This window comes from Elephas maximus, chromosome 7 (assembly GCF_024166365.1).
Source record: "Elephas maximus indicus isolate mEleMax1 chromosome 7, mEleMax1 primary haplotype, whole genome shotgun sequence".
NCBI lineage: Eukaryota > Metazoa > Chordata > Mammalia > Proboscidea > Elephantidae > Elephas > Elephas maximus.
The window spans coordinates 84,088,460-84,105,176 of record NC_064825.1 but is presented as its reverse complement, the minus strand read 5'-3'; the positions used below and the strand labels follow the sequence as shown (position 1 = coordinate 84,105,176).

The 16,717-nt window shown below is 37.7% G+C and overlaps 1 protein-coding gene across 4 annotated transcripts in view; it reads right to left on the bottom strand.

The window, feature by feature from the left end:
• The window catches only part of LOC126079648 (uncharacterized), a 468,379-nt gene that overhangs the window by 146,505 nt on the left and 305,157 nt on the right, over positions 1-16,717 (bottom strand). The window contains exon 3 of one of the 4 annotated variants that reach the window (XR_007518226.1): positions 142-2,115. The exons of the other annotated variants lie outside the window; for them this stretch is intronic. The gene's annotated coding sequence lies outside the window, so the exon portion shown is untranslated. Of the gene's footprint in view, positions 1-141; positions 2,116-16,717 lie in introns of those variants that run through there. 4 annotated transcript variants of the gene reach the window in all.

Below are 16,717 nucleotides of genomic sequence, written 5' to 3'. Positions count from 1 at the left end.
TGTTTTTATTGCATGTCCCCAATTTGACAATATTTAGAGTCTACAATTTATCTTAAAGTTAACTCTATTTGTAAATATATTTTATGTGAATAAAATGTCCCTCTAGTTAGCCACTAATTGTAATGGCTTTAAGGACTTCACAATTCTTTTACACAGTCAAATTAATTTGAGCTAGATCGGTGATATTGACTGAATTAATTACCAGCCAGGTTGATGAGAAAATCATCTCCCGTGACAGATGGGGCTGATAACTCTAAGTACACAACTATTGTTTTCTCTAATTAGCATGGTAACCGTTGTAGTTCCCCATAACAAATATACTGTATACTTAAGGTTATAAGTCAATCAGAAACTTAGCAAAAATCTATTAGTTATAAAGTGAAAAAATTACATTAAATAAAATTAAATTTTATGACTTCTCATATACACACTTTCTAAAGTTCTCCCTGGATTCAACTATACCAGCAGTCATGAAGATGGCACAGGACTGGACAACGTTTTATTCTGTCATGCATAAGGTTGCCCTGAGTCAGAGCCCACTCAAAGGCGGTTAACAATAATGTTCTCCTTACCTTTCAATTAAGAGCTCAAAGTAGAGGTTAGGATTTACAGCACATATTCTGAGGGGACACAATTTAGTCCATAAAAAGGGCTGAAATTACATTTGCATGTTTATTTCTTCTCTCTTTACTGGTCAAATTGGTACTACTTATTTAAAAATACAGCTGCAATAATGGTTCAAGTTGAGAGAGAGACATGAAGAGGAAAGGGATTAGAAAGACATGGCAATGACTACGTAAGTAAGGAGGCGTGAGATCTATAAGCTTTTGTCAATATGTAGTTTATACATTAGTTTGAGATGTTGCATAATTATCTCTCATAAGCTAAACTTTATGAGATCAGTAAAGGGTCCTGTGTCCCCATTAGTCAGTCTTCAATATCTTATTCTTGGGAAACTTGCAAGACGTGTTAGAGAAAATGAAGTAGAAATGTTGACAAACTTTTATTTGCTGTACTTTGCATTTAGAGCAGAAAGATAACTATCATGAAAACAAGCTGGTCAAATGGACTTGTTTAAAAAAAAGAAAATTGCTCTTGGGCCTCTAACTACTTGCCTATCAGTTTATGACTTCTACTTCATATGACTTTTGCTTTACCTGTGATGACTCCTAGGAGCCCTGGTGGTGGAGTGCTTAAATGTGAGTTAGGCTGCTAATGGAAACATCAGTGGTGGGAACCCACTAGCTGCTCCTCAGGAGAAAGATGTGGCGGTCTGCTTTCATAAAGATTACAGACTTGGAAACACTATGGGACAGCTCTACTCTGTCCTATAGGGACTGTGAGTTGGAATTGGTTCAAAGGCACACAACAGCATGATACCTCCACTTTACTAGAAATCACACCCAGTATCATGACCCCCCCATGCACAGAAAAGCCTTTAAATGACAACGTTGCACAGTGATAAGGGGCTTGGCTGCTAAATGAAAGGTCGGCAGTTCAAGCCTATCAGCTGCTCCGCAGGAGAAAGATGTGGCAGCCTACTTCCGTGAAGATTTCTAGCCTTGGAAGCTCTACGGGCAGTTCTACCCTGTTGTATATGGTCACCATGCGTTGGAATCCACTGGATGGCAACAGATCGTATCTGTATTCGTTTGACATTTGCAAATTTACTCTTCATGGTTTGCTATTCAAAATCACTTCCAGGATCCTTTTTTTTTTTTTGGTAACTATTTATAATCTGATAAATCACAAAGTTGAACCACAGTACTAGGAGGATGCTGCAGGAGAAAGCTGCTGCGAACATCTGCTTCTCAAATATGTATTGCTATCGTTCTGCACTCATTAGTTGACTACTTAGTGTCTCTCAGCTATGTTTAAAAACTCTGCTTCAAAAAGAGTTATACTGGTGTTCATGAATTTATGTACTCAGGAAGGACATCAGTCACCAGTGCCTGTGTTGTCAGAATAGAGCTATGCTCCATAGGGTCTTCAATAGCTAATTTTTCAGAAGTAGATCACCAGGCCTTTCTTCCAAGGCACCTCTGAGTGGACTTAAACCTCCGACAATTAGGGTAGCTGCCAAGCATGTTAATCATTTACACCAATCAAGGGCTCCTGTGAAGGACAGAAGAGACTATTTTAAATGGCAATATTTACTCTTTTTTATAAGGCCAGAAATTAGGTAAGGATAGAAAAAGAAGATTTCAGAGTTATCTTCCAGTTCTAAACCGTTACAAAGGTGTTCTATATAATAAAAACAGAAAAAGTATATTAATGTGGCCATTCACACAAGTTAAGGGAACTTCAGTTTCCTTCTCTATAAAATAAAAATTATATCCATTTCATAGTGTTCTTGTCAATATTAAAAGGATCTGATTCACGATAAAGCAGTGAAAAAAAGAAATAAATTATTATTATAATTATTGTTTGACCAAGGAGTATAGTTGTCCAGAACATTCTATTCTATGAGCATTCTAATTACAAGACTGGGAATTTTTAATAAATACTTTCAGTAATTAGAGATCTAGGCATACTATCATTGTTTGCACAGCAAGAATTCTGTTACCAAAACATAATAATTGATTCTCCTGAAAATTTTGCAAGATTGAATTTTAGTGCCAACTGCACGAGATGTTATCTGCAGAGTTAAAAATACACCTATAGACCTCATTGGAACAGGGTACTGGTAATTTACAGTTTATAGCTAAAGGGACTGGAATTTCTTTGCTCCCATGATTCTATTTCCTTTCCATGGCACTCTCCTTGTTGTCAGTCTTTTCTGTCTTGTGAGTTAATCAGTGTAAGAATTCCTTTTTAACCTACAAATCTCTGTCAAAGTCTCCCTTTTCAGAGAAAAGCCCTGTCCAACATTTAACACCCACTTACTGCACTCTGACTACGTGCCAAGCATAGTGTTCAGTACTCATATTCAGAGAAGAGCAGAGCTTCTGCTTTCAAGGAGTCTACATTCTTGTGGTAAAGAGAGACAAAGAGCAGTCTATTGTAAAAGAGTGATGAAAAATGTGTACACAAGATGAAGCTGTTGTGCAAAAGGGGGACACTAAACTCATTCCAGTAGGAGATAGGGTCTGAGCTGTGTCTGGAAGAATGTGCAAGCCTTGTCCAGGTGATAAAGAAGGAGGCTGTTAGAATCAAAGAACTACAAAAAGTGACGTGTGGCAGGAGCACAGGGAACAGACGATAGAGTGGAGGTAGATGAAGCTGGAGAAGAGACAGGTTTTGTTAAAGACGGGTCTTATTAAAGAGAAGTGTGTGGTGGGCTTTACCCTGATAACAATGGGAAACCCCAAACAGCCAAACTGTTCATCTCTGTGGCTTCTCAGGTGTAGGCAAAGACCTTCCCAGGTGGAATTTTTGCATCAGTTGATAATAACAGTTGTTTGGCAAATACTGTTATACTGCCCTGTGACGGCACTTGGTATTATTGCCACATTATTATATAATTTTCTGGTGTATATGTCTCATCGTTTCCATTTGAATGTGAATATTTGAAAGCAAGAACGATGATGCATGATCCCTTATTCCTTTGACAAAACCTTGCATAGTGCCTTATACAGAATATCTAGTTGTTAGGCACATACTTTTCGTATTAACTGCAATAGGTTTCACTTTTTTCAGGATAAGCCTTTGATGACTTTGGAGGATATATATATATGAATGAAATTAACATCATTGACTACCGACACCGCTAGATACTACCTACATATAGAGCACATACATACTTTGTGTGACACACTATATATATTATTAATTATCTTAAATACCAGGTAACCAACAACCAACCTAGCAACCAGTTTGCCATCATGTTAATTCCAGCTCATGGTGACCGCATGTGTTTCATAGTAGTCCTGTGCTCCACAGAGATTTGAATCGCTCATTTTTTGGAAGTAGATTGTCAGGCCTTTCTTCCCAGGGATCTGTGGGTGGACTCAAACTCCAACCTTTCATTTAACAGCCAAGCACATTAACTCTTTGCACTACACAGGGGTTTATTAAAATCATTTTATACATTTTATAGATGATGAAACAGGCTCAGAAAAGCTAGGTAAGTTGTCTGGAGTCACCTAGCTATTAAGTAGCCAGCTGGGAATTTTGTCCATGTGTTTATCTTCTGGCTTCAAAGAGTAACGTCAATCGATTTAACGTGCAGTGACCCTATGTCCCTATTCAATCAAGTATTTATTGAAGACTTAGACAATTGGAGTCCCTCAGTGGTACAAACAATTAACACCAAAAAGTTAGTGGTTCAAGTCCACCCAGAGGGGCGTTGAAAGAAAGGCCTGACAATTTACTTCAAAATTTAGCCATTGAAAACCCTATGGAGCAGAGTTCTGCTTCTGACACACATGGGGTCACAGAATTGACTCACCAGTAACTTTTTTTTTTAATACACTCAGATCAGTGGTGTGATGATCAGTTTGTAAGATAACCTTGTACTGACACATCAGAATTCTTCATATTTTTAACAAGTAACATTGTTCATCATATGAATTTTAACCAATAAGATTTTAAATAGAAATTTGGAAAAAAGACCCTCTTCTACCTTTTCATATGCTGTATAATCACATTCCACAATAGTAAGTATTGTCAAGTAATATTTTGGTGAGCATATCATTTTAGAAGGTTTCTAGGCATTGTTTCATAGTATGGATAAAAAATAAGTTTATTTACCTGTTCTTTTATTGACGAACATTTAGGTTGTCTTTAGTTTTTACTATTATAAATGAAGCCTCACTTAGTAACTTTGTTCATGTATATTTTCATATGTATTTACCTTATTTCTATAGGATACCCCAAAACCCAATGCTGTCGAGTCGATTCCGACTCATAGCGACCCTATAGGACAGGGTAGATGACCAGAAATAAAGTTTTTAAGTTGAAGGATGTATATATTTTAACTTTGAAAATTATTTCTAGTTGCTCTTCAAATATTTTATATCCAACCATGTATGAGAGTAAAGTTTTAAAAAATGGATATTGTTAATCTTTTGCATTATTTTGCCAGGCTGAGTGAAAAATATTATTTAACTGGTGTGTGAAATTGCTTTTTTTCCTGATTCCTAATGAGGAATCAGTATCATCTCATATGGTTATAACCATTTGTACTCTTCTATGCAAAATTATCCATTCATTAATCTACTTTTTTTGTTTTTAAATCTGAAGTTTTACATGCTTAGTTCAGACCCTAAGCACATAATATTTTATTTATTTCTGTTCATTTTAAAGTTATAATCTTGTTTTATTAGGTATTTCAGTATCACACAAATGCATTGTTGAATTTAAGTCATTTCCCCATGGACAAACTTCATAGGAAACTTTTTTTTTTTGAGGTTCTTGATGGAGAAAGCTTCAATTAGAATTGCGTTCATTATCCTTGATGTCCTTACAAATGAAAAATCTGGAGTCTTCTCTATGGTACACAATCATTTGTTTTTTAATGTACTTCTTTTCCCTTTCCTTTGTGAGATTAGTCATCTCATATTACAAAGCAGCCTTCCTGAAACTTTCTCCAATGCCCACACAAGATTCGGGTTAGGGACCCAGGCCTGGACAGTGAGAGTACTCCATCCCTTTGGCACAGCAAAGGGTTCATATATGGGCACATGATTAGGAGCTATAAGGAAAGGTGCTCTTTCTCTGGGACTGTTGATTGTAAGGATGATATAAGTTTGGGAATTGTGATAGAGAGTATTATTCTTCATAAGTTTGGACTGCCCCTCACTTCAGAAGGACCATACGTCACACTCCATTGATGTCGGACACAGGCATGTGGGTGGTGTTCCCTGATGCAATGTGAAATGAAGTAATGTGAGTCATTCCTGAGAAGGAGTATTAAGAAACAGTGTTTTATTTCTCCTCTGCCATGCAATGTCCCAGATAGCATCTTCACTAACATCCTGTGTTGTAGAGTAGAGTCAACACGGAATAGAGCTGCAGCTGACCCACGGTGGACATGAAGTGCTAGCAAGAAATAAACCCTTGTTTTTACACACCACTGGGGTTTTGAGGTTGTTACCACAGCATATGTAAACCACCCTAGATCTATACATAAATTGAGAATGAGAATTAGGATGCTGCCTATCTTAGGCTGGGTTTTCTAGAGAAGCAAACCAGTAAAGTGTATAAATATCTATATAGAGAGATTTATATAAAGGAAATTGCTCATACATTTGTAGAAGCTGGAACATTCCAAATCTGTGGATTAGGCTCGAGGCTTCTCATGATTCACAGAGCCACAGGGGCTGAAGAACCTAAAATTGTCAGGCCAGAGAGCAGAGCTCTTGCTCACAGGTTGTGAAGACCAATGAATCCCGAGATCCACAGGCAAGACTGCAGGTAAGCTGCTAGTTCACATCCCAAGAGCTGGAGGTCAGATTAACAGGAGTCAGCTGCAGGATCTAGACTGAGCGAAAGCCCACAAGCATTTTCAGAATACCCTCTTATATTCAATGCAGTGCACACACCCAAGGAAATTCCCTTTCAACTAATTGGTTACTTACAGCAGATCCCATCATGGAAGTGATCACATCATCATGTTGTTGTTGTTAGGTACCCTCGAGTCGGTTAAGGCTCATAGCAACCCCTTTATACAACAGAACAAAACACTGCCATCCTCACAATTGTTGCTGTGCTTGTGCCCATTGTTGCAGTCACTGTGTTAAGCCATCTTATTTAGGGTCTTCTTCTTCACTGATCCTCTACTCTACCAAGCATGATATCCTTCTCCAGGGACTGGTTCCTCCTGATAACATGTCCAAAGTATGCGAGATGTATTCTCACCATCCTTGTTTCTAAGGAACATTCTGGCTGTACTTCTTCCAAGACAAATTTTTTCGTTCTTTTGGCAGTCCATGGCGTATTCAATATTCTTCACTAACACCACAATTCAAAGGCATCAATTCTTCTTCAGTCTTCCTCATTCATTGTCCAGCTTCTGCATGCATATGAGGTGATTGAAAACACCATGGCTTAGGTCAGGTGTACCTTAGTCTTCAAGGTGACATCTTTGCTTTTTAACACTTCAAAGAGGTCTTTTGCAACCAATTTGCCAAATGCAATGCATCTTTTGATTTCTTGACTGCTACTTCCGTGGCTCTTGATTGTGGATCCAAGTAAAATGAAGTTCTTGACAACTTCAATCTTTTTTTTGCATAAATTTGAATAATAGTGGTATTAACTGGTCTTCCTTGTAGGTGTATGAATATTTTTCTATCACTGACAGGGTTGTACTTCAAGATAGATCTTGAAATCAAGATCTACATACATCGTCAAATGACTGTCATACTACATCGTAACTGCCAATCTACTAAGAATCATGGCCCAGCCAAGTTGACAGACAACCCTAATGATCACATTGTCATAATAAAATTTAAAATATATGATATTGGCTTTGTCCTGTGTGGTAAATTATATAATGGTTGCAGTAACTCCTCCCATTAGGTGTGCGGCTCTCCCAAGGAAGTCTGATAATCTCCCAATTACGTTGAGGGAGGGTGATGCAGATAAGGAAAATAATTCTTGATGTGAGAATTTTTGGTGCAGGCTAGAATCAAACAGGTAAGACTATGACCAAGATTTTGAAACTGCTAAAAGAGCTATTTGAATTGGAATAAAGAGTCTGTGACTAATGGACAGATAGATGTTTGGGTTCAAAGGAGGTCATAGTTTTCATCCTCCTCTTCAGATATGTTCAAAGAGGCTAATGAAAAAGGATGGACCTCCAAGAGAGCAGAAAGTCCGTGGGGAATAATGCAGTGAGGAACCCTTCCTAGGAAGCAAATTTGGAGTCTTATTAAGAAATATTCTCTACCTGGAGTAGGAGGCTTTCAAAGCATCTTTCCAGTGGGGGGATGCAATAGAGCCCAGCGCTTGCTTTTTGCATTCTTTGTTTCCTTTTCCTAATGGCATTGTTTCTCTTTCATCATTGTATATTGGGAGTGTGTATATGTGTGTGGGGGGGGCAGTTAACTTTTAAGTTTATAGGGCATGTAGTGTAAACAAGTGGTTAGCCACTGAAATGTATGCATTGTTACTAAAATCTATACAGACTGACACAAGAATGACATTGATCATCTAGATGCAAGTAGATAGAGCTCATCTAAGAAGAAAACCAAGATAAGCAAGTAAATCTGAGAGGAGAGAAGCTTCATACATTGTCTTAACTATTGGGTTAAGCTGTATCTGAAGGAATTCACCATTGCATTTTTCTAGTTAGTATCTTTGTTCTTCAAAATGAGACTGTTACAGTCTTTTCTCGTTCTGCATTTTTTATGTATTCAATGTTGTTGTTGTGTGCCTTCGAGTCCGTTCTAACTCATAGTAAACCTACGTGACAGAGTAGACTGCCACGTAGGGTTTCTTTATAGGAGCAGATCACCAGGTCTTTTTTCCATAGAACAACTGGTGTGTTCAAACTGCCAACCTTTTGGTTAGCATCCAAGTGCTTAACGATTGTACTACCAGGGTTCCTGTCTATTCAATAAAACCAAAAACAAAATAAAATCCCTTGCTATCTAGTCCATTTCAACTCATAGCGACCCTACCAGACAGAGTAGAGCTACCCCATAGTGGCTGGTGGATTCGAACTTCTAACCTTTTGGTTAGCAGCCATAATAGAGCAACTTAATTATTACTTGTTCATACTTCTTCCTTAAAAAGATCGTGTTTCCACTGTTATGCTGTTGATCTTTAAATCGATTGTATTTTTGTTGCCTGATTTTTTCAGGCTAAAAATGGAAGAGAATGGAAAGGACAGTACAGCCAGGACTATTATTTAGCTGGTGTGCACCAGTACAACCATATATATGTTTATGTCCCGGGCCCATTCTGATTAGTTTGTAGGATAAGTTATGCTGCAGTAACAAAAGCTCCAAAATAACACCCACACACATACACACACACATGCAGATTTTTTTTCCAACACTCTCAGTTTGTTGCTATTCAGGCAACCCCTCCATATTAATTTGAAGCCTCAATGGTTGCTGCAGTCAGGGCAGTGATAATTTGATGGTTTGAGGTGATGACATCAATTATTGCTAGTCACATGGCCTCACCTCACTACAGGAGGTAAGAAAAAAAGGTTTGCATATGCGGAGCTTCACTACTTCTTCCTTAGGATATTACTGCATTCTGAATGGTTGATGCCAATCTCCTCCTGATTTTTAAATATTTTGAATACTGCCTTTGCTTCAGTGACAAGATATCAAGAAATTCAGGTTCTTAGGGGATATATGTATGTATCTATGAGTGAAACACGATGCCAAATACACCAAGAGTTCATACAGAGAGGTATACCTAGATGAGACTCCCTAGATTTGTTCTTATCTGTCCAGGTAATACCCACATATTTGCTATAGCATATGGATTATTAATATGAGAGGAAAGGATTAAAATTAAAGTTAATTATAAGCATAATGGACTAGCTAAAAAATCATTTATTGTTTTTATATGCCTTGGTCAAGTGTGTTCTTTGAGCTAATTTTGTACATTGCGTTACCTGGTCTGATGATCTAGGCAAGCACTGTGATGTCAATAAATTACTAATAACATGCGAGCCAGGCTGGTCCTTGTTGTTCCTATGTTATCCCAGGACACAAGTTGTCATAGCAACTAAACAGACAGAGTGGTAATAGCCCTCCATGGAAATGCATTGTATCAAGCCTAAAGTAGAAATAGAGTCCTTCAGGTTTTAGACTAGGGGACTAAAAGCCCCTTTTCATGCAATGATAACAAAATAATGATTTTATCATTGCATTTACATATATTCATGGATAAGAATAAGATTTGATAGTCTTTTCCAAGTCATCACAATAAAGGATTTCTATGCATCTTATATGTTTCTGGAATCTCTTCAGGTTGAATCTTTAGGGGACCTTAAGAAATTATGTGACACTTTGCTATTGACTTCAATTTCCAATCTTGGTATTTACTGATTTTCAAAGTATCTTGAGAGTCTGTGACCAAATTTATGAGATAATTTGTCTTGCTTGAAGAGCCTGGAGATAATTTAATATGTATAATGATAATAATTATAATAAGAATTGCTATCAATCTTTGTCCACTATGTGCTAGGCATTTATTTAGCTAAATCTTTTACTTGTTATCTTAATCTTTTCAGCAGCTCTGTGAGTAGTTATTATGACTACTCCATGTTTATAGATGAAAAAGCTAAAATTTGGAAAGTTAGGCAATTTTTTAAAATATCATACAGTGAGGAAATAGCAGAACTGGGATTTGGAATAAAAGAGACTGATTTCAGAGCACTTCCTCACGTTTCTTCACGCTCAGGCAAGAGGAGCAAGGTATTCCAAGCACGTGCAAAAGTAAGAAACAGCATAAGCTGTTTGGGGAATTTGTAGTAATCCAATGGGAGGGAAGATATTTTGGCAAAAGAATATGTTGTCTCTTTAAAAGACAAGAATTTATGATAGAAGATCTCTCTTCCATGCTATTAAAGTTCTGGTATATATAAATAAAATTCAAGTGTGCTAAAGCATTTCAAACAGCTTATTGATACAAAGATGAAACTTGTCACACCAGACATTTTCCTCTTAAAGGACTAGAAAATTGAAGAAAAACAGAATCCAAGAGACTTTTGAAAATAAGCTTGGTTAGTTTAACATTGTGCTTTCAATTCTAAAGACCCAGTATAGATGAATAATAATTTAACGTTGTTATTGTTTTTGCCTCCTTCTCCTCCTAAGTGATCATTATGATTTGGTATCTGCTTCTTAGCCAGGACATAAAGTGATTATTCTGCACTGTATCCTAAGGCTTGTTTTCTCAACAGGTATTTTCTTTATGATTCCATTAACCTCAGAAGTGCTTAGAATCTCCAGAAATGAACACTGAAAACCCTTATTATAATATCCACCCTTATTATATCTTCATTGAGGGTTAATTTAAACCTAGTCTCATTTATTTGCTCCATTCAAGGAATTTAATTCCCTCTTACTTAACTAGCTGCTGCTATAAAAACTCTTGGTTGGCCTCCCATCTGGCATTATTCTTCTGTAACTAGAACAATCTCATTTCTTTTGTTAGTAGATTACTTTTAGTCACTGCAACCAAGGCTTAATTGCCTCCTGGCTGTTTACATGTACCAAGAAAGACTCTACTTCTTGTGTTTGCAAACTGCACTTGTGTTTGTAACCTGCAGATTCACATATAAGGCAGAGGTGTACTTAAATGGAAACCATACTAAACAAAATGAGCAGAATGAGCAGAAGAGGCTGTTGAATGCCTCTTCCAATTCAGCACAATGTGGGTTAGACATTGATGGACACAGAAAAGCTATTTGTTTTCTAATAGAAATCATACTTAGAACAGCTTTCAGAATTCTTCAGGCAAATATTTGTATGAGAATCTTTTGAATCAAACTGATATTCATGCACTATTTATCCATGAAATATTTTGAATACTAGCATGTTCCAGGCAATATTAGGTGCTAAGTGCTAAGAATGTAGTAATGGACACAATAGACATTGTCACTGTCCTCAGGAGTTTAATTTCCAAAATGCTTTAACAATGTAGCTATAATTTTATAATTGATCTCTTTGAAAATTTTTAGGGTAAATACTTTAAGTTATTCCACCCTTTGCCTCTTATGAGACCTGTTAAGTACTTTAAAAAGAAATTCCTCCATGAGAGTTCTGTAGTCAAGTTTAACCTTTTTGGACTCAACAGAAAAATGCCTTTGTCACTCAAGGATAAATTATTAACATTACCTGTTTAGTTTATCTTCTGACTCTTGGTACCAAGAGATTTAATTAATTTAGGTGGATTGGAATCAGTCGATATGCTTGAGTACAGCAAAGACAAGTTGTGTGCCTTGTCCATCTACACCCCAAGTCTTACAACTTTGTGTCTTAGCTAAATGACAGCTCTGAAATTTAGCTCCCTACACCTAAATTAATAAAGGGAGGAAACTGACAACTTCTGAAAAATGTCTGTTTGATGATGCAAGGCCAGAGTCCTTAAATGGTATTCTCATAAGAAATTTCTGCCCTAGCCTTCTGCCTCGGCAAATTCAGCAGCCCCCCAATTTTTCATCAAGTACACTGTGTTGCTTTATATAAGTAGGGATCAGCTAAGAAAAATCATAGGTAGTTGTGTAATATAAAAGTCATGAGGATTTGGAAATAATTATATTAACCGATTATGGAATCCCACCTAGTCTGTCACTGTCCTGTCCTGTTTTTAATTTTTTTTTGTTTTTGGTTTTTGCACGGTTGCTTTTTAGCAAAGGAATTCTACACATTGATATTGAAAAATACTTGTTTGAGTAATCGACATAGCTCCAGATAAAATGGCTGGGTTATTCATATATACTTACTATGTTGTTGTTAGGTGTCATGGAGTTGGCTCCGACTTGTAGCAACCCTATGTACAACAGAAATAAACACCATCTGGTCCTGTGCCTCCTCACAACTGTTGTTATGTTTGAGCTCATTGTTGCAGCCACTGTGTCAATCCATCTCGTTGAGGTTCTTCCTCTTTTTCGATGACCCTCTACTTTACCAAGTATGATGTCCTTCTCCAAAACCGATCCCTTCTGATAACATGTCCAAAGTATGTGAGGCCTAGTCTTTCCATCCTTGCTTCTAAGGAGCATTCTGATTGTACTTCTTTAAAGACATATTTGTTCATTCTTTTGCAGTCCATAAAAACAGTCCATTAGTATAGCCAATATTCTTTGCTAACACCACAATTCAAAGGCATCAATTCTTCTCTGGTCTTCCTTATTCATTGTCCAACTTTGGCTTGCATATGAGGTGACTGAAAACACCATGGCTTAGGTCAGGCTCACCTCAGTCTTCAAGGTGATATCTTTGCTTTTCAATACTTTAAAGGGTCTTTAGTAACTCCGTAATAGAAAGTTCTTGAGCCTAATTATACTTATAGTCCATTAGTGAGACTGTCAAGGTAGTGACTTATATGTCCCCCAAAAGACTGAACTATCAGAAGAGTGAGGAAAGTCATTCCCCATAGACACTGAAACAATGAAATTTGAAATTGAAAGATAAAATGTCTGTGCCTCTCCTTAGGAATATAGTATCATCAAGTCTTCCCTGCATGCCACTGAAAAGTGATTATGGGAAATGTTACCATCAAAAACCAATTCTGGGAACACTCTCTTCTACAAGGGTTTTTGACACCATGCACTTCTAGGTTTTCTCCCACCTATCATACAACTTGTTCTGTCTTTTGGCAGGATCCTCTTCCTCTGGCCTTTCTTAACGATTTATGTTTCAAGCTAGTCTTTTTTTTTTTTTTTAAACCACTTTATACATTCTCACAGTAACCTTATACTGGCCAGGATCTTAATTACCACTCAACTCATTTTTTCAGCTTACAATTTAGATACAACTTATGCTGCAAAACGTCTCCTGAACTATCTTACACTGTAGTTCTCTAATTCTTGTTTTCCTCAGCCATGCTCGTATAGCACTTTTACTGTGTTTATAATGTTGTTGTTGTTAGGTGCTGTCGAGTTGGTTCCAATTCATGGCAACACTATGAACAACAGAACAAAACACTGCTGGGTCCTGTGCCATCCTCACAATTGTTTCTATGCTTGAGCCCATTGTTGCAGCCACTGTACCAATCCATTTCATTGAGGGTCTTCCTCTTTTTCGCTGACACTGTACTTTACCAAGCATGATGTCCTTCTCTAGGGACTGATCCCTCCTGATAGCACGTGCCAAGTATGTGAAGCAAAGTCTCACCATCCTTGCTTCTAGGAGCATTCTGGTTGTACAGGTTTGTTCATTCTTTTGGCAGTCCACAGTTTATTCAATATTCTTTGCCAGCTCTGCAATTCAGAGGCATCAATTCTTCTTCAGTCTTCCTTGTTCATTGTCCAACTTTGGCTTGCATACGAGGTGATTGAAAACACCATGGCTTGGGTCAGGCACACCTTATTCCTCGAGGTGACGTTACTGCTTTTCCACACTTTAAAGAGGTCTTTTGCAGCAGATTTGCCCAATGCAATGCATCTTTTGATTTCTTGACTGCTGCTTTCATAGGTGTTGATTGTGTATCCAAGTAAAATTAAATCCTTGACAACCTCAATCTTTTCTCCATTTATCATGATGTTGCTCATTGGTCCAGTTGTGAGGATTTTTATTTTCTTTATGTTGAGGTATAAACCATATTGAAGGCTGTGATCTTTGATCTTCATCAGTAAGTACTTCAAGTCCTCTTCACTTTCAGCAAGCAAGGGTGTGTCCTCTGCATAATGCAGGTTGTTAGTGAGTCTTCCTCCAGTCCCAATCCCCCATTCTTCATACAGTCTAGATTCTCCCATTATTTGCTCAGCATACAGATTGAATAGGTATGGCGAAAGGATACAACCCTGATGCATACCTTTCCCGACTTTCAACCACGGAGCAACCCCTGGCTCTGTCTGGATAGCTGCCTATTGATCTATCTATGTACAGGTTCCTCATGAGCATAATTAAGTGTTGCAAAATTCCCATTCTCCACAATGTTATCTATAACTTATTATGATCCACATAGTCAAATGCCTTCGCATAGTCAATAAAATACAGGTAAACCTCTTTCTTGTATTCTCTGCTTTCAGCCAGGATCCATCTGACATCAGCAATGATAGCCCGGTTCTATGTCCTCTCCTGAATCTGGTTTGAATTTCTGGCACTTCCGTGTGGATGCACTACTGCAGCCATTTTTGAATGACCTTCAGCAAAATTTTGCTTGCAAGTGATGTTAATGATATCATTCAATAATTTCTACATTTTGTTGGATCACTTTTCTCTGGAATATACATAAACATGGATCTCTTCCAGTCTATTGGCCAGATAGCTGTCTTCCAAATTTCTTGGCATAGATGAATGAGCACTTCCAGCTCTACATCTGTTTGTTGAAACATCTCAATTGGTATTGCGTCAATTCCCGGGAGCCTTGTTTTTCGCCAATGCCCTTGATGTAGATTGAATTTCTTCCTTCAATACCATCAGTTCCTGATCATATGTTACCTTTTGAAATGGTTGAACAACAACCAATTCTTTTTGGTATACTGACTGTGTATTCCTTCCATCTTTTGATGCTTCCTGCATCATTTAATATTTTCCCCATAGAATCCTTCAGTATTGCAACTTGGGGCTTGAATTTTTTCCCCAGTTCTTTCAGTTTGAGAATTGCTGAGCATGTCTCCTCTTTTGGTTTTCTATCTCCAGCTCTTTGCACATGTCATTATAATACTTTGTCTTCTCAAGCCACCCTTTGTAATCTTCTGTTCAGCTCTTCATCATTTTTTTGTTTGTTTTGCTACTCGATGATCAAGAGCAAGTTTTAGAGTCTCTTCTGATATCCATTTAGGACTTTTCCTTCTCTCCTGTCTTTTTAATGACCTCTTGCTTTCTTCATGTATGAAGTTCTTGATGTCATTTCACAACTCTTCTGGTCTGTGGTAATTAGTGTTCAACACATCAAATCTACTCTTGAGATGGTCTCTAAATTCAGGTGGGGTATACTCGAGGTTGCACTATGGATCTCATGGACTTGTTCTAATTTTCCTCAGTTTCTACTTGAACATGCTTATGAGGAATTGATGGTCTGTTCCACAGTTGGCCTCTGGCCTTGTTCTGACTGATGATATCAAGCTTTTCCATCATCTCTCCCCACACATGTAGTTGATTTGATTTCTGTGTATTCCCTCTGGCAAGGTCCGTGTATATAGTAGCTGTTTATGTGTTGAAAAAAGGTATTTGCAATGAAGAAGTCATTGGCCTTGCAAAATTCTATCATGTGATCTCCAGCACCGTTTCTATCACCAAGGCCATATTTTCCAACTACTGATCCTTTTTCTTTGTTTCCAACTTTTGAATTTCAATCTCCAATAGTTAGCAATGCATCCTGATTGCATATCCCATCAATTTCAGACTGTAGAAGTTGGTAAAAATCTCCGATTTCTTTATCTGTGGCCTTTGTGGTTACTGCATAAATTTTAATTATAGTCATATTAACTGCTGTTCCTTGTAGGAGTGCGGGTATTTTCCCATCACTGACAGCATTGTACTTCAGGATAGATCTTGAAATTTTCTTTTTGATGATGAATGCAATGCCATTGCTTTTCAAGTTGTCATTCCCAGCATAGTAGACCATATGATTGTCTGATTCAAAATGACCGATACCAGTCCATTTCAGCTCACTAATGCCTAGAATATGAATCTTTGTGAATTCCATTTCATTTTTGATGATTTCCAATTTTCCTAGATTCATACTTTGCACATTCCGGGTTCCATTTATTAATGGATATTTGCAGTTGCTTATTCTCATTTTGAGTCATGTCACATCAGCAAACGAATGTCCGGAAATCTTGACTCCATCCATGTCCTTAAGGTCGACTCTACTTTGAAGAGGCAGCTCTTTCCCAGTCATCTTTTGAGTGCCTTCCAACCTGAGGAGCTCATCTTCCGGCACTCTATCAGACAATGTTCAGCTGCTATTCATAAATTTCTCACTGGCTAATTCTTTTCAGAAGTAGACTGCTGGGTCCTTCTTCCTAGTCTGTCTTAAGCTGGAAGCTCAGCTGAAACCTGTCCTCCATGGGTGACCCTGCTGGTATTTGAGTACCCGTGGCATAGCTTCCAACACCACAGCAACACACAAACCTCCACAGTATGACAAACTGACAAACGCGTTGTTTATAACAGTTCTTATCAACTTGTCTTGC